This window comes from Macrobrachium nipponense, chromosome 15 (assembly GCF_015104395.2).
Source record: "Macrobrachium nipponense isolate FS-2020 chromosome 15, ASM1510439v2, whole genome shotgun sequence".
NCBI classification, from domain to species: domain Eukaryota; kingdom Metazoa; phylum Arthropoda; class Malacostraca; order Decapoda; family Palaemonidae; genus Macrobrachium; species Macrobrachium nipponense.
Window position 1 is genome coordinate 863,925 of NC_087208.1, and position 12,500 is coordinate 876,424.

The window sequence follows — 12,500 nt, forward strand, 5'->3', positions numbered from 1 at the left end:
AGCCGATGGGTGTACCTTGAATAGCGAAGTCATTTCGGAAGATGTTTTTGTCTCACCTTGTCTACAACTGCGCTGGCGTTTCCGAAGGTGTATGGCTAAGCAGCTATAAAGTTACTCATTTTTTAATCTGATGGCTAATTATGTGTAAAACTGGAAGTCTAATTATGAAGAAAATGTGTGTCAATTTCTGCCATTGTAAGCAGGCCATTCCTGAATGTGAATGAATCGCACTTTCTAAAATTGTACTACCATCATTTTTGCAATTGTTCAGTGAACTATGTCTGTTCCAAATATGCAAGCCTAACTATGCTAGATTTGAAATGACTGTCTTATGAACGACTGCCCACGACTATATCAGAATTATGACGTTCTTTTTTTTTATCTCACATTTAACTTTGAGGATAATGTTGATGGCTGACGCGCATATATATCTTTTTCTTATCTCCACCTTTAACCTTTTATTAATGTCATTTTAGCTTGACCTCAGTTTTAACATTAATCGTGGCTTTGCAACTCAAACATGAAATAAGCCGACATGAAATTAACAGAGAAACAGGTTGATTTTAACACTATTTACCATATAGCTTGACACTCGAACCTTATTCATACTACGGCCTTGACTCCTCAGACTTCGTTATCTTTTAACTCTCTTTTATATACTAAACGGATCGCATTAATATGCGCATTTGAAAATGTTTACGTTTAAAGCGCTATAGACTGAATGCCAAATGAATGAATCTTATCAGTTTCATGCAGCTCAACCTGGAGGAATACTTTAGGCCCAACACTTGGAACTTCGCTTTCAATGATGTTGTTTGTATTATTTGTTTGTATGGTGTTTTTACATTGCATGGAACCAGTGGTTATTCAACAACGGGACCAACGGCTTTACGTGACTTTCGAACCAAGTCGAGAGTGAATTTCTATCACCAGAAATACACATCTCTCACTCCTCAATGGAATGATTGAGAATCGAACTCGCAGGTCACCGAGGTGGCACCCCAGCACCATACCGACCACGCCACTGAGGCGCTTTTTCAATGATGTTGACACAATTCCTGTTAAAGAACAACCTTTTTTTTTTCTCTCTCTCTTCTACCGAAAATGGCGATGCCTTGCTTCCAGTTCCTTGATTTGTGTATCTTTCTTCTGTTGTTTATTTTATGACGATTACAATGTCCCGTTTGGCTCTATCATTACCGGCATTCAGATATATTTGGACTTTGCTTGATTGTATCATGTTCTAACTATACACACTTAAATACTTATACATACACACACACACACACACACACACATATATATATATATATATACATTAGTGGAACAGAGAGTGGGAGAGAAAGAGGTAAGAGTCACTCGAATGTCAGGGGAAATACTCTCGTGAAATGTTCCTTCAGGATAAGCAGCCCTCCACAGAAAAGGGATTGTGAATAAGGAGATTTTGCAAAGAAATAAACCGAGCATCGAGAGATGTTGTTTGGGTCGAAAGTTGCTTGCGTCGTTGGAAAAAGCACTTTGCTTTGATTATATGAATAAGAGAAATGAAGAAGGACTGAGTGATGTAGAGATTAAAAGAGGTTAATGTAAAAGAAAGGAATGAAATAAAACATAGCGAAATTGACTAACACAGGAGGGTTATTAAAAAGTTGAAGAGGGAAAGGCGTCAGGAGATGATGTGACCAATGGCTTGCTGTGTTAAGGTAATGAGTTTGTAACTGAGTTGCTGACGAAGACGTGAAAGGCTTGATGAGAGAAACGAGAGGATAAGACGTGCATCCGTTCTTTTTCAAATGAGAAAGGTGATTGAGCAGGCTATGAGAATCTTAAGGAGGTAATATATCTTCAAGTGTACTAGGGAAAGCGCTAGGAAGATTTTTGGCAAGAAAGGTAAGGATGAATACACAACGCTTAGTTAGCGGAGAAAAGTTGAAACAAGAGGAGCTATCATGTGGGTATCAAACGTTTGGTATAGGATTGTTGGAGAGTTAAGAGGTAAAACATTACGAATCTGGCGAAAATTTATGATCTCTGTGAAGTGAGGATGTATTTTGTGTTAGTCGCTCTATCAAGGGAGGTCAGAGGTGTTTATGCTGAAAGTAAATCTTCAGTAAAAGAAATATTTCGTTATAGGAAGGACTGGCGCTATGCACAACATGGTCTCTGAGAAGTGGTAGATAGAGACAGAGTGCTTTTGTCTGCATAAGATTCAGTGAAGAGATGCTGAGCCTGGAGAAAGGAAAGAATCTTTGCAACAGGACAAAGTTAAAATTGAATGTAAATTTGAATCATGTTTTGAGAGCAATTGAAAGAGGCAAGAAGATGAATAATCAACGTAAGTAAGACAATGAAAGGTTGAATGTGTTTAATGTAGAGAAGGAGCGAATCACAGAATAGATAAAGCAAAGAAGCTGGTTGAAGTCCCGGAAAATGTTTAGGAGAGAAATGCAGAAATGAAGTGTGTTGTTATTAAGAATGTCGAGGTTCTTAAGGGATAATCCTTTCTTGTTCTTTATATATTGGGTAAAGAGGAGTAACACTATTAGAAATGCGGAAACAATATAAAGATTACGAGAATTTAGTGTAGGTCGGAGGCCCAAAGGTGTTCTGAGCGTTCTGTTTATGTTGAGACAACAGGAGGGGAAAGGTCAGTGTTAAAACTTATATAACTCCAGAGGGGACAAAAGGAGGAATTGATGATGCTTGGTCATAAATAGTTAAGAGGTGCTGGCACAGCACGGTTTAATGTCCAATTAACAAGAATTCACGCAAGTTGAGTCGAATAGACAAAAATGTGTAACGTGAGGATAGACCAGAAGTGGTTTTAGAATGAAAGGTCTCCGTAGTATATATTTGTGCGAGTCAAGATCTAAATACTTCTGTAACTATAGTAGATTCACATCAATCGTGCATTTGATGTCTAGTCCCTTACGACTCTCCTGATTGGCTGTTGGTAAGCCAATCACAGGGATGGAAACGCTCAGTCTCTCTCGAGAGTTCACATGGGTAGGATCTGTGTTCCACCTATCCTGAAGGATACGTCTTTCAAAAGTATCCGTCAAGAGATGTGGAACATACATCCTGCCTATGTGAACTCTCTCTCGAGAGAATGAGAGTTCCCAGCCCTGTGATTGGATTATCAACAGCCAATCAGAAGCGTCGAAAGAGAGTTTCCTAGACATCAAATAAACGGTTGATGTGAATCTACTATAGTACATTTGTTTCAAAAGCCAAAGGTCTAGGGTTAGACTCCCAAAGTGTAAAGATACTTTAGGAAAATTTCATTCAGTTCCGCTGTGCCCCTATTGACCTAAGAAGCAATTTCTGAAACTGGTGGATCGCAAGGATGAAAGAATGGAAAATCATGGAGCTATCAACCTCCAGGTGACACCCGCTCTCAGGGGGGAGAGTGTACTTGTAAATTTTTTTTATACATAACCACACAATACACATATGTGTATGTAATTATATATATTACACACATATATATATATATATATATATATATATATATATATATATATATATATATATATATTATATGTGTGTGTACAATTGACATGCCCACAATGACCACTTCTTGAGTTCTTAGAACATTTTGGACACGCTTGTACGATGTCCTTCAGAATATCTTCAAACTCTTGCATTAGGATCTATGGCTTTGTTGTGACAAGTATATCCAAAAAGTGTGAAGAACTCGAGAAGTGGTATTGTGGTTTTTTCAATTACATACGTATGTGGTAAAGCCTGACAGATGTATATATATATATATATAGATATATATATATATATATATAATATTATGACTGGTAAAATGTTCTGGTACAATAGAATTCCATCTGATGAAAGGAGCCCATAAAAGTGCTAAAATATAGAAAGTAAGTACTATGTTTCAGAGACTGCTGTCTCTCTCTTCAGGTAGGTAATGAATGAGAAAAATTACAGAAAAGACAGTATTTATTCAGAGATCCATCCGCAGGTAAGCTGTTTAACTAGGCCACCCCAGTTGGTAATTTCTCTTTAATCTTCTTAAGAGTTGGTTGAAGGAAGATTTTATCTATGACATCTGAATCCCAGGCGCCCTTTGTGATGTCCATTAACTTTCTTTGTTTCATCAAGGCTGAGTCTCGCAGCTGGCTTTTGTACCGACATTTTCCGCTATAAATTATACGTGACAAATCCCAGTTTATTCTGTGGTTATGGAATTTTATATAAATAACCATGACCACAGATTAAACTGGAATTTGTCACGTACAAATTATAGCGACAAATGTCGGTACAAAAGTCAGTAGAGGCGGCGTTGATTAAACAAAGAAAGGTAATGAACATTGCAAAGGGCACCTGGGATTCAGATATCATAGATAAAATCTTCCTTCAACCAACGTTCAAGAAGATTAAAGAGAAATTATCAACTGGGGTGACCTAGTTTAACAGCTTACCTGCAGATGGCTTTCTTGGTATACATATCACCTTTTTTGTAACTTTTCTCATTTATTACCTACCTGAAAAGCTGAAACATAGTGCTTACTTTCTATATTTTAGCGTTCTTATGGGCTCCTTTTATTAGACACACACACATATATACATACATACACACACACACACACACACACACACACACACACACACATATATATATATATATATATATATATATATATATATATATATGTATACACGTGTGTGCATGAGTGTTCGTACACACACGTAGATATGAATGTATATTTGTATCTTCAACACCATACACGATCTTAGCGTTAACATATTAGATGAAAAATACACATAAAGGCAAGACCTTCCTTAAGCTCTCTATAATCCACTTAAAAACTTTGTAACTCATTAAGATAATACTGAAGCACTTACCATAATTACCTTAATTATCTCCGAAGCTTTTGTCGCTTGGCGTAATGAATCAATTTAAACTTCTTAAAAATGCTGTCGTGGCTCCCGACTTCTTGGGAAGTTCGTCAAAAGATCCATTTGGCTTCGAACTGGAGAATAGAAAAAGGGCCATTATTATTTTGATAATATTGTCAAGGTGCCAAAGGCCCTCAACCATGCACGAGTCTGAAACATCCTTTAGTTCCCTGCTCAATTAAAAAGGAGGAGGAGGAGGAGGAGGAGGAGGAGGAGGAGGGAGAGAGAGAGAGAGAGAGAGAGAGAGAGAGAATCATTTAGTATTTATCTGTGGCTTTCAAACATTGTGTTTCCAGTGTTGCCAAGAAAATAAACATCTTTCTCAATGTAGAGCTGGCTCGAATGCTCGTTTACTGGTCGTTTAGAGAGAGAGAGAGAGAGAGAGAGAGAGAGAGAGAGAGAGAGAGAGAGAGAATCATATTATCAGATTCAGATTTTGTTTTACATGATATATTAATTTCGAATCGATACATATATTCTAAATAATGATTAGAGTCGAAATAATCGACAAACATGATACATAATAACAGTAATTAAATTCTATGAACTCTGCACTTAACAGATTGTTTATTAACTTGAGGAGAAGAGCAACTATACTTAACCTTTTGTTCGAGAAATATTTTCGGAAACTCTTACAGAAAAACCGGGTTAAAAAGGCGATGTGGAATAAAAAGTCAGAATAAACGACGCAGGCGGTCATTAGGACATAAAAGGACTCTCATTCCTCAAGATTAAAGGCGGCAGAAGGAAGACATTCATCAGACAGCAGGAAGACGGTCATCAGACAGGAGGAAGGCAGTCAGCCATCAGACGCTGTGTACAGAGACAAAGGGCCCTCAGTTCTAAACGAAAACACACTTGGAATAAGCAAGCTTTTTAAGGGAAGGGAAAGATAACCTAATAATACTTTTATAAGTAAGCATTGCATCTGAGAAGAAAACACCGTCGCAAGTCAATCCTGAAGTAAATCTTCAAGTCAACAGGAAGATCGAAGGAAAGTGAACGTGGAAAAACAAACCTCCCGTTGGATTTGGAGTCGCTTTGCTTCCTCAAGAAAAGATGACAAAGACCCAGGCCTTCTAAAAACAAGTCAAGGTGAGACACATTTGGTTTTCGGTGGGATTCCCCTCGGCTTTACTCACGGCTTTTCTATCACATCTATTTATATAATTTTAAGAGTATATTCCTGCATGAATACATACACGAATGAGTACATACGGCCCGCACCTTCACTGATATCTTTGAACAAATGTAAAACAGCAATCACTTTCTCCCTCATCTTTTCGGTACTTTCACGACATCAGAAACCTGATATGCATGACACACGTTTCGTCAGCAGCACCTCTCTCTATCCCCCAGTATACGCTTTCCGATCCTCCCATTTCTGTGCCTTCTTACGTCTAAAACAGAAACAGCATCTCCAAACTTCTACCATCCCTTTCTCTTCACCGTCTTCATCCACACTTCACTTCCATAGAGGAGAGATTGCTTCATAATCCATTCTTAAATGTACAATTATTTTCCTGCCAAATCACCTCGCTTCCCTTTCCAACACATTTGGGATTACCCGTGATTCCCCCATCGCTCCACCCAGCATCATAACCCATTATATGATTCATGATACCCGGATGTATAAACCATTTCATTCTTTCACTAACCAAATAAACATTTATCATTCAGTCTTGAGCATCATAACCCATTATATGATTCATGATACCCGGATGTATAAACCATTTCATTCTTTCACTAACCAAATAAACATTTATCATTCAGTCTTGATGCATCATTATCAAAAAGATTCATTTTCAACTGTCCCTTTCTACGGACCTTCCCAGACTCTTCCATCAGCACCGACAGCTTCTCTTCAGTGACACCAATCACCGTCATATCTGGAAGCATCAAATGCGCCACACTTAATCAATCACTCAAAAGCTTACCCAGCAAACTTGCACCTAAAAGCCCTGCCCTTGCTTTGACTTTCATCACTCCTCCATACGCTGGAATATTCTACTGCTATGATTACACAACACCCAAGTCTGGAAAACACGCGCTGAATCAGCTATATACAGACACACAAGAAAAGGACAGTCAGAATCCTACCTAGGATTTCCACGTTTATTTTCATGTTGGCAGTGTGAGCATTATCCGGAAACATTGATTAGCCTTCTGACTATCCTTTTCTTGTCATGAGTAAGACTCTCTGAGCATGCCCGGGATTCGAAAATAAAATAGAAATAAGATAGATAGGTAGCCAGATAGATAAACAGATAGACAGATAAGGTGAGAAAGTATGTAGAGAAAGATAAAGGAACAGTATCCATACTAAATGAATTTAAGTTATTTTAGTATTTACAGAGTTTTACTGGTAACCATCCGTTGCAGAGAAGGTAGAGAAAATCCCAAGAGTTATTTCATCTGACTTTGTTTTAGAAAAAGACCTTCCTTCTCGAGGCATTTTGGCCATCGATACCAAGGAGGTGAAAGCCAGCCTTCATCCCTCTTCGAAGAGACAAGGGAGCTCTTGAGTTGACGGAGGATACGTTCTTTATTGGTTCCTCTGGGACATCGATAGGACCCCATTGGAGTGGCAGCCTACTCTGTTGATATGTCGAGAGAGAGAGAGAGAGAGAGAGAGAGAGAGAGAGAGAGAGAGAGAGAGTGGGGATATTTCCTCTGGGGACTGGGGGTTCCAAACCATTAGGTTCTGTTTGAAGAAATTCGGATCATAATGATATCTAAGATACTCTACTTAGCACGTCCTTCTAATGATTGTTTTTCAGATAATGCGGAAATCCTCTCTTTAGTTTTATTTTTTATATTATATCTTTTTCGATCTACATCCCTATTCAAAAAATTCTCGTGTAATTCTTACCATTCTGGTCCATGTTTTTGGACGTGAAACTTACGTTTTCCAATTTTTTTTTTTTTTTTTTTTTTTTACAATTTTGTCTTTTATTATTATTTTTTTCTTTTCACCGCTCGTCCTCTTTCATTTACAGCATTGTTTTTATTATCGCCCTCTCTTTGTATTTCGGCAGAATTTCCTGGCTGTTTTTCTAGCAAAACTGTCCCATTTTCTTTTCGTGACAGTGTTTTCGGTGGTCCTTTCTGGTATGTGCAGCCAGCCACACTTGTGGGAGCAATAGCTGGTGATATTGTCCGTGACATGTTTGGATCGCTTTCATAACGTGTTTACCTCTCCGACGTACTAGTTCAGATATTTTACGTAAGGCAATTCTTACACGATAGTTTTACTCGGCCACATTTTGTGACCGATGTATGATTATCACACCAGAAGCGTCAGAACCCTACAGGCACAACGCCAACTAAATCTCGTTGGGCCATTTGTTTTAACTTTCGATTTATTCCGCCATAGCACCAAACTACATGCACACGATGAACAGAATTACTCGATGGAGCCGTTATTTTGGCACCTGGGAATAGGACCCCAATTGCGATCTGCCCAGTTTCTGTACGCATCATTTTTTCATCCGTACTTTTTACTAAAATCCGTTTCATTCATTTATTTATTTTTATTATTCACTTTGTAAGGTCCTTAGAAGTACAGTTGAAAAACATACAAATGAAAACACGAATTGAAAATACCGTACATCAAAGGCATTTTCACAATACGATATAACAGAACAATAACCAAACACATAAATACATACAGGCATACACACACATATACCTACATATATTTACGTACATATATTATTATATAATTATGTATATATGTATTCTAGAATCTTATGAAATACAAATGAAAAAATCTCACAGGAGAAATTTTAATATTACCGAGATCTCTTAACATCTTTTACGCAAGCTGTTTATGCGTGTCTATAACTGCCAATAGAAAAAAAATGAGAGCTATGCCTCCAATTAGGATTCGTATCGTGTACTTCAACATAACTGAAGCGAAAGAACGAACGACCGATGATTTTTGAAGCTCTGACAGAATTATTTGTTTACGCAATGTGTCGTCGCAACGACCGTGGTCATCATGGACGCCGTCAGGAGAGAAGATCTGCCGGAAATCAATGAAGCTGTGCCAACATTGCTGTAGCAATGCGACATCGTTCGTGCCTGACTGATGGAGCGAATCGCAAACATACTCCACTGATAATGGCCGCGGTCATGATGAGAATTGCAATGTTAACGGCGAAAATGATATACGTTTATGATTGGCCAAATGACACAGAGAATGAAAGCATAAAAGTCGCTCGTAATGATAATCCCAAGAAAACGATCGAGGAATGCCACCGATATCATATAATTCTAAAATGAGAATAAAGGCGATGATTAAATCATTCTGAAACCCTCTATTCAAGCGAGACCTCCTCTCATAAATATGATAACACCGGGCTGGAGTTTTCCATTCATGTCCAATATGTTCTTCAAAATACTATTACGCGGCTTTAAAAATCCTGAATTCATGTCCAGCGGTCGTTCATCACCACAACTCGCTTCCTCGCTGATTTTTGCACTTGATATATTTTCACTAAATTGGTCCATGAAATTCTGCCAACAATAACTGCTGCAATTTATGGCGAGCAAAGTTGTCGTGTCTTCCACAAATTGTGTATTTTTTGTCGGATTTGGTTTGCTTAAATGAATTTCAATGCAGCTTGCACAGGAATGTGTAAGTATTCCAATACTAAATGACTTGATCGTGTGTTTATTCAAATATTTGGTTATATAGGCAAAAGCGAATATTCCTTTACCGAAAGATTTAATAAATGTCTGTTTGACTTCTTAGATCAGCTTTTAAAACTAAAAAACACCTTCAGAATGATTTTATTTACTCGAATGGTAGGTTTCATGTTTGTTATACGCAATTACTGTTGCAAACCTCATAATTTGGGGAATTTATAGCCAAATGCCAGCGAACTATAGTTCTCTTCAGTAAGGTGCACAACCTGTGGGCCTCCCTTACTAGGTTAAGGGACATTTCCTCGGAAGAAATGACGTAGAAGCGGATCCATTTGGCGGACAATGGGGCCCTTAAAAATCTCTTCCTGCACAACTTGCAGTTAGTATCACCTTTAAATTGCTCTAGTTTATCAGACCGCTGAAGGAGGTGGTTCCACCTAAAGAGGATTGGGATAACCCATGGAACTCGTTTTTCTTAGATTTTGCCTCTGTAAGCTCGGTAAAATCCTTAGGATGATGGTAAAATTACAAGCATACCACGAGCAGTAATGCCCAATGGAGGATTCAGAGAGGATATTTTGTCAAAGGATTCCTTATACATTTCCCCCAGCCCCATTTCGCCTTTCCCCTAAAATCGTAGTCGACTGCGGAGCCGGATCTATTTGGAATGTGAGCTTTGTTTATATGGGACCGTTCTTTGCAGCAGAAATGGTCCGTAGAATAGCGATAATATCCTCCGGCTCCAAAAGTGGCAGGAATCTGGGTTTCGAGTTCCAGAACTCGGAGAGAATTTCGGGGATAAGAGGAATAAATCAAAGCCATATCATAATAAATAAAATAAATAAAATAGAAAGAAATATTGTGCGTGAAATAAGGATCAGAGGTTTTTCACCATTAACAAAAACATAGCCCTCTTAGAAGTTATTTCCCAATGTCAGAAATGTAAAAAAAAATAAATTTTATCTGTTTCATTTACCTGTATTCATATCCCCGTTCATTCACAAGAATTCAAATGATCTTTTATCGTAAATATTCTCTACATTTCATAATGCTAGGTAAAAGACCTGCGAACTTAGATCATCAAGGTTTAATACCTTAAAGTTTGCGAATTAATTAAGCTTCTAGAAGCTTATATCGGATGAATAGTCGCTGCCTTTGCATGTACGAGGTAAAGGTCAAACTTCGCGTTGCTTCAGAAGACTCATGGTAATTTTGATACTCAGAAATTCGTTCCTAATTAAATGCCGTCAAAATGCATGAGAAGCACGAAGGAAAATAAATGGATATTGCGCCCTTCATCATCCGAGGCAAGAATGTAGTTCACATTTTTGATGATAAGAATTCTGTTGTCTGCTTGTTTATCGACGATCAAGTGAAATAGGATGCAAATGATTGAACTGATAAGAGGTACAGGAATCATTCTACTTTATTTTTGACAGCATAAAAGAAGATAATAAACTCCAAATATGGTTTATTCAAAACAGCAAGATTCCTCTAAAAAGAGAACCTTTCATAATTCTATTCTCAACTTTGTCGTAATGAAGAGACAGACCATGAAACTCCATATAAGATAAATTGTTTTCTTTGGACAAAGGCGAGGGAAGAAAGATTTACCATTACATCTCATGAGTGATAGCATTCAATCCATGAAAATTTTACCAAATGCAGAACGCACCATAATGCTTATAGGAAGCAATTGAAGGCTGTGACATGAAAAAAGTTTAAGGCACAAGCCAAGATTTTCCATATGAATGACATTAATGGAACTCATTGGTCTCCACAAGGACAGTATCATTCAAAACTGAAGTAAAGAGGGAATGTAAATATTTCGATCAAGTCTCCTGTCATAAATGAAAAAGCAAAAGTATTGCCAACTGTAGACCCCAGCTGCAGAGCTGTTTGAGAACCAAACACTATAAAAGAGACAGATGGTTTACTTGAGAATGTAAGGGTGCCAAAGATTAATCAAATTTATTATTGTTCAACGAGCTATGCGTTAATATAATTAAGATTTTAAATATTGTATTACATTAAAACCAACGAAAAATAACCTGAATGTGAATGTAAAATTGGGATGTTCCAGAATATAAGAACTGACAACATTCGGAGAGCAAAGCTGACTTAAGATGACTTTAAGCTTCGTGACCAACTCAGACATGCAAAATGGGCCATTTAAGATTTTAACATGAAAGGGTCGTTATAAGCCTTAAAGCATATGCAAACTAGAACCCACCATAAATCATCTGAATGTGGGAGGAGACGTGAAGTGCTTTCCGAGGGACAGAAGACAGTGTCAAGCTGTGCCACTGCGCTTGTCTGGAGGCTTTTGGTGTGGGTGGCGGCGCTAATGCCAAGCTGCCGAGATCTCATGGGAAATGCAAGGAAGAGTTCGCCGCCATTAGGAACGTCTTCTCTCCCGCCCTCTCCCTCCACGTCTGCATCGGAGAGAAAACAGCAGCCGCTTTTTTCTCTCCCAGAGATTAATGTCTCACACTCACACGCTTTCGCCTTCCTTTCCTTTGTCGCTTTCTGACGATTTATTTTGCCTAAGATTTATGGATTTTGAGGCAATATTCAAAAAGGGGGCCTAGATTGCCAGGGTGTCCGTCAATGCTTGCGTGAGGTTATTTCAAAGTGAAAGCTGAACGGCAATCGAAAAGGATTAAAGATTCTACTTGCATATAAATGCAGAGTAAAGAAATTAAAAATTGCAAAATTTGAAGGCCAAGAAAAATGTATTTGATCTCTAAAATTTATGAAGATATTTTTCATAATGGTAATTAATGATTTAAACAAAATCTACGTTACGCACAAGGGGTCTAAGAAAAAAAAAAGGGGTGGGGGAGGGATCAGGGTAATTGAAAGAACAGAATAAAGTAAGAAATACGAAACCAGGCAAAATTACACTCGGATTCAGACCTTGATACTGA

The 12,500-nt window shown here is 38.0% G+C and overlaps 1 protein-coding gene and 1 long non-coding RNA gene across 5 annotated transcripts in view; one reads left to right on the forward strand and one right to left on the reverse strand.

The window, feature by feature from the left end:
• Positions 1-12,500, reverse strand: part of LOC135226961 (uncharacterized) — a 214,010-nt gene that overhangs the window by 64,179 nt on the left and 137,331 nt on the right. For both annotated transcript variants that reach the window (XR_010317322.1, XR_010317321.1), the window contains exon 5: positions 4,864-4,991. This is a non-coding gene — a long non-coding RNA (uncharacterized LOC135226961). The remainder of the gene's footprint in view (positions 1-4,863; positions 4,992-12,500) is intronic.
• Positions 1-12,500, forward strand: part of LOC135226959 (titin homolog) — a 33,715-nt gene that overhangs the window by 670 nt on the left and 20,545 nt on the right. Inside the window, exon 2 of one of the 3 annotated variants that reach the window (XM_064266645.1) lies at positions 5,480-6,012. The exons of 1 other annotated variant lie outside the window; for it this stretch is intronic. The gene's annotated coding sequence lies outside the window, so the exon portion shown is untranslated. The remainder of the gene's footprint in view (positions 1-5,479; positions 6,013-12,500) is intronic. One more of the 3 variants, XM_064266646.1, reaches the window with a different exon arrangement.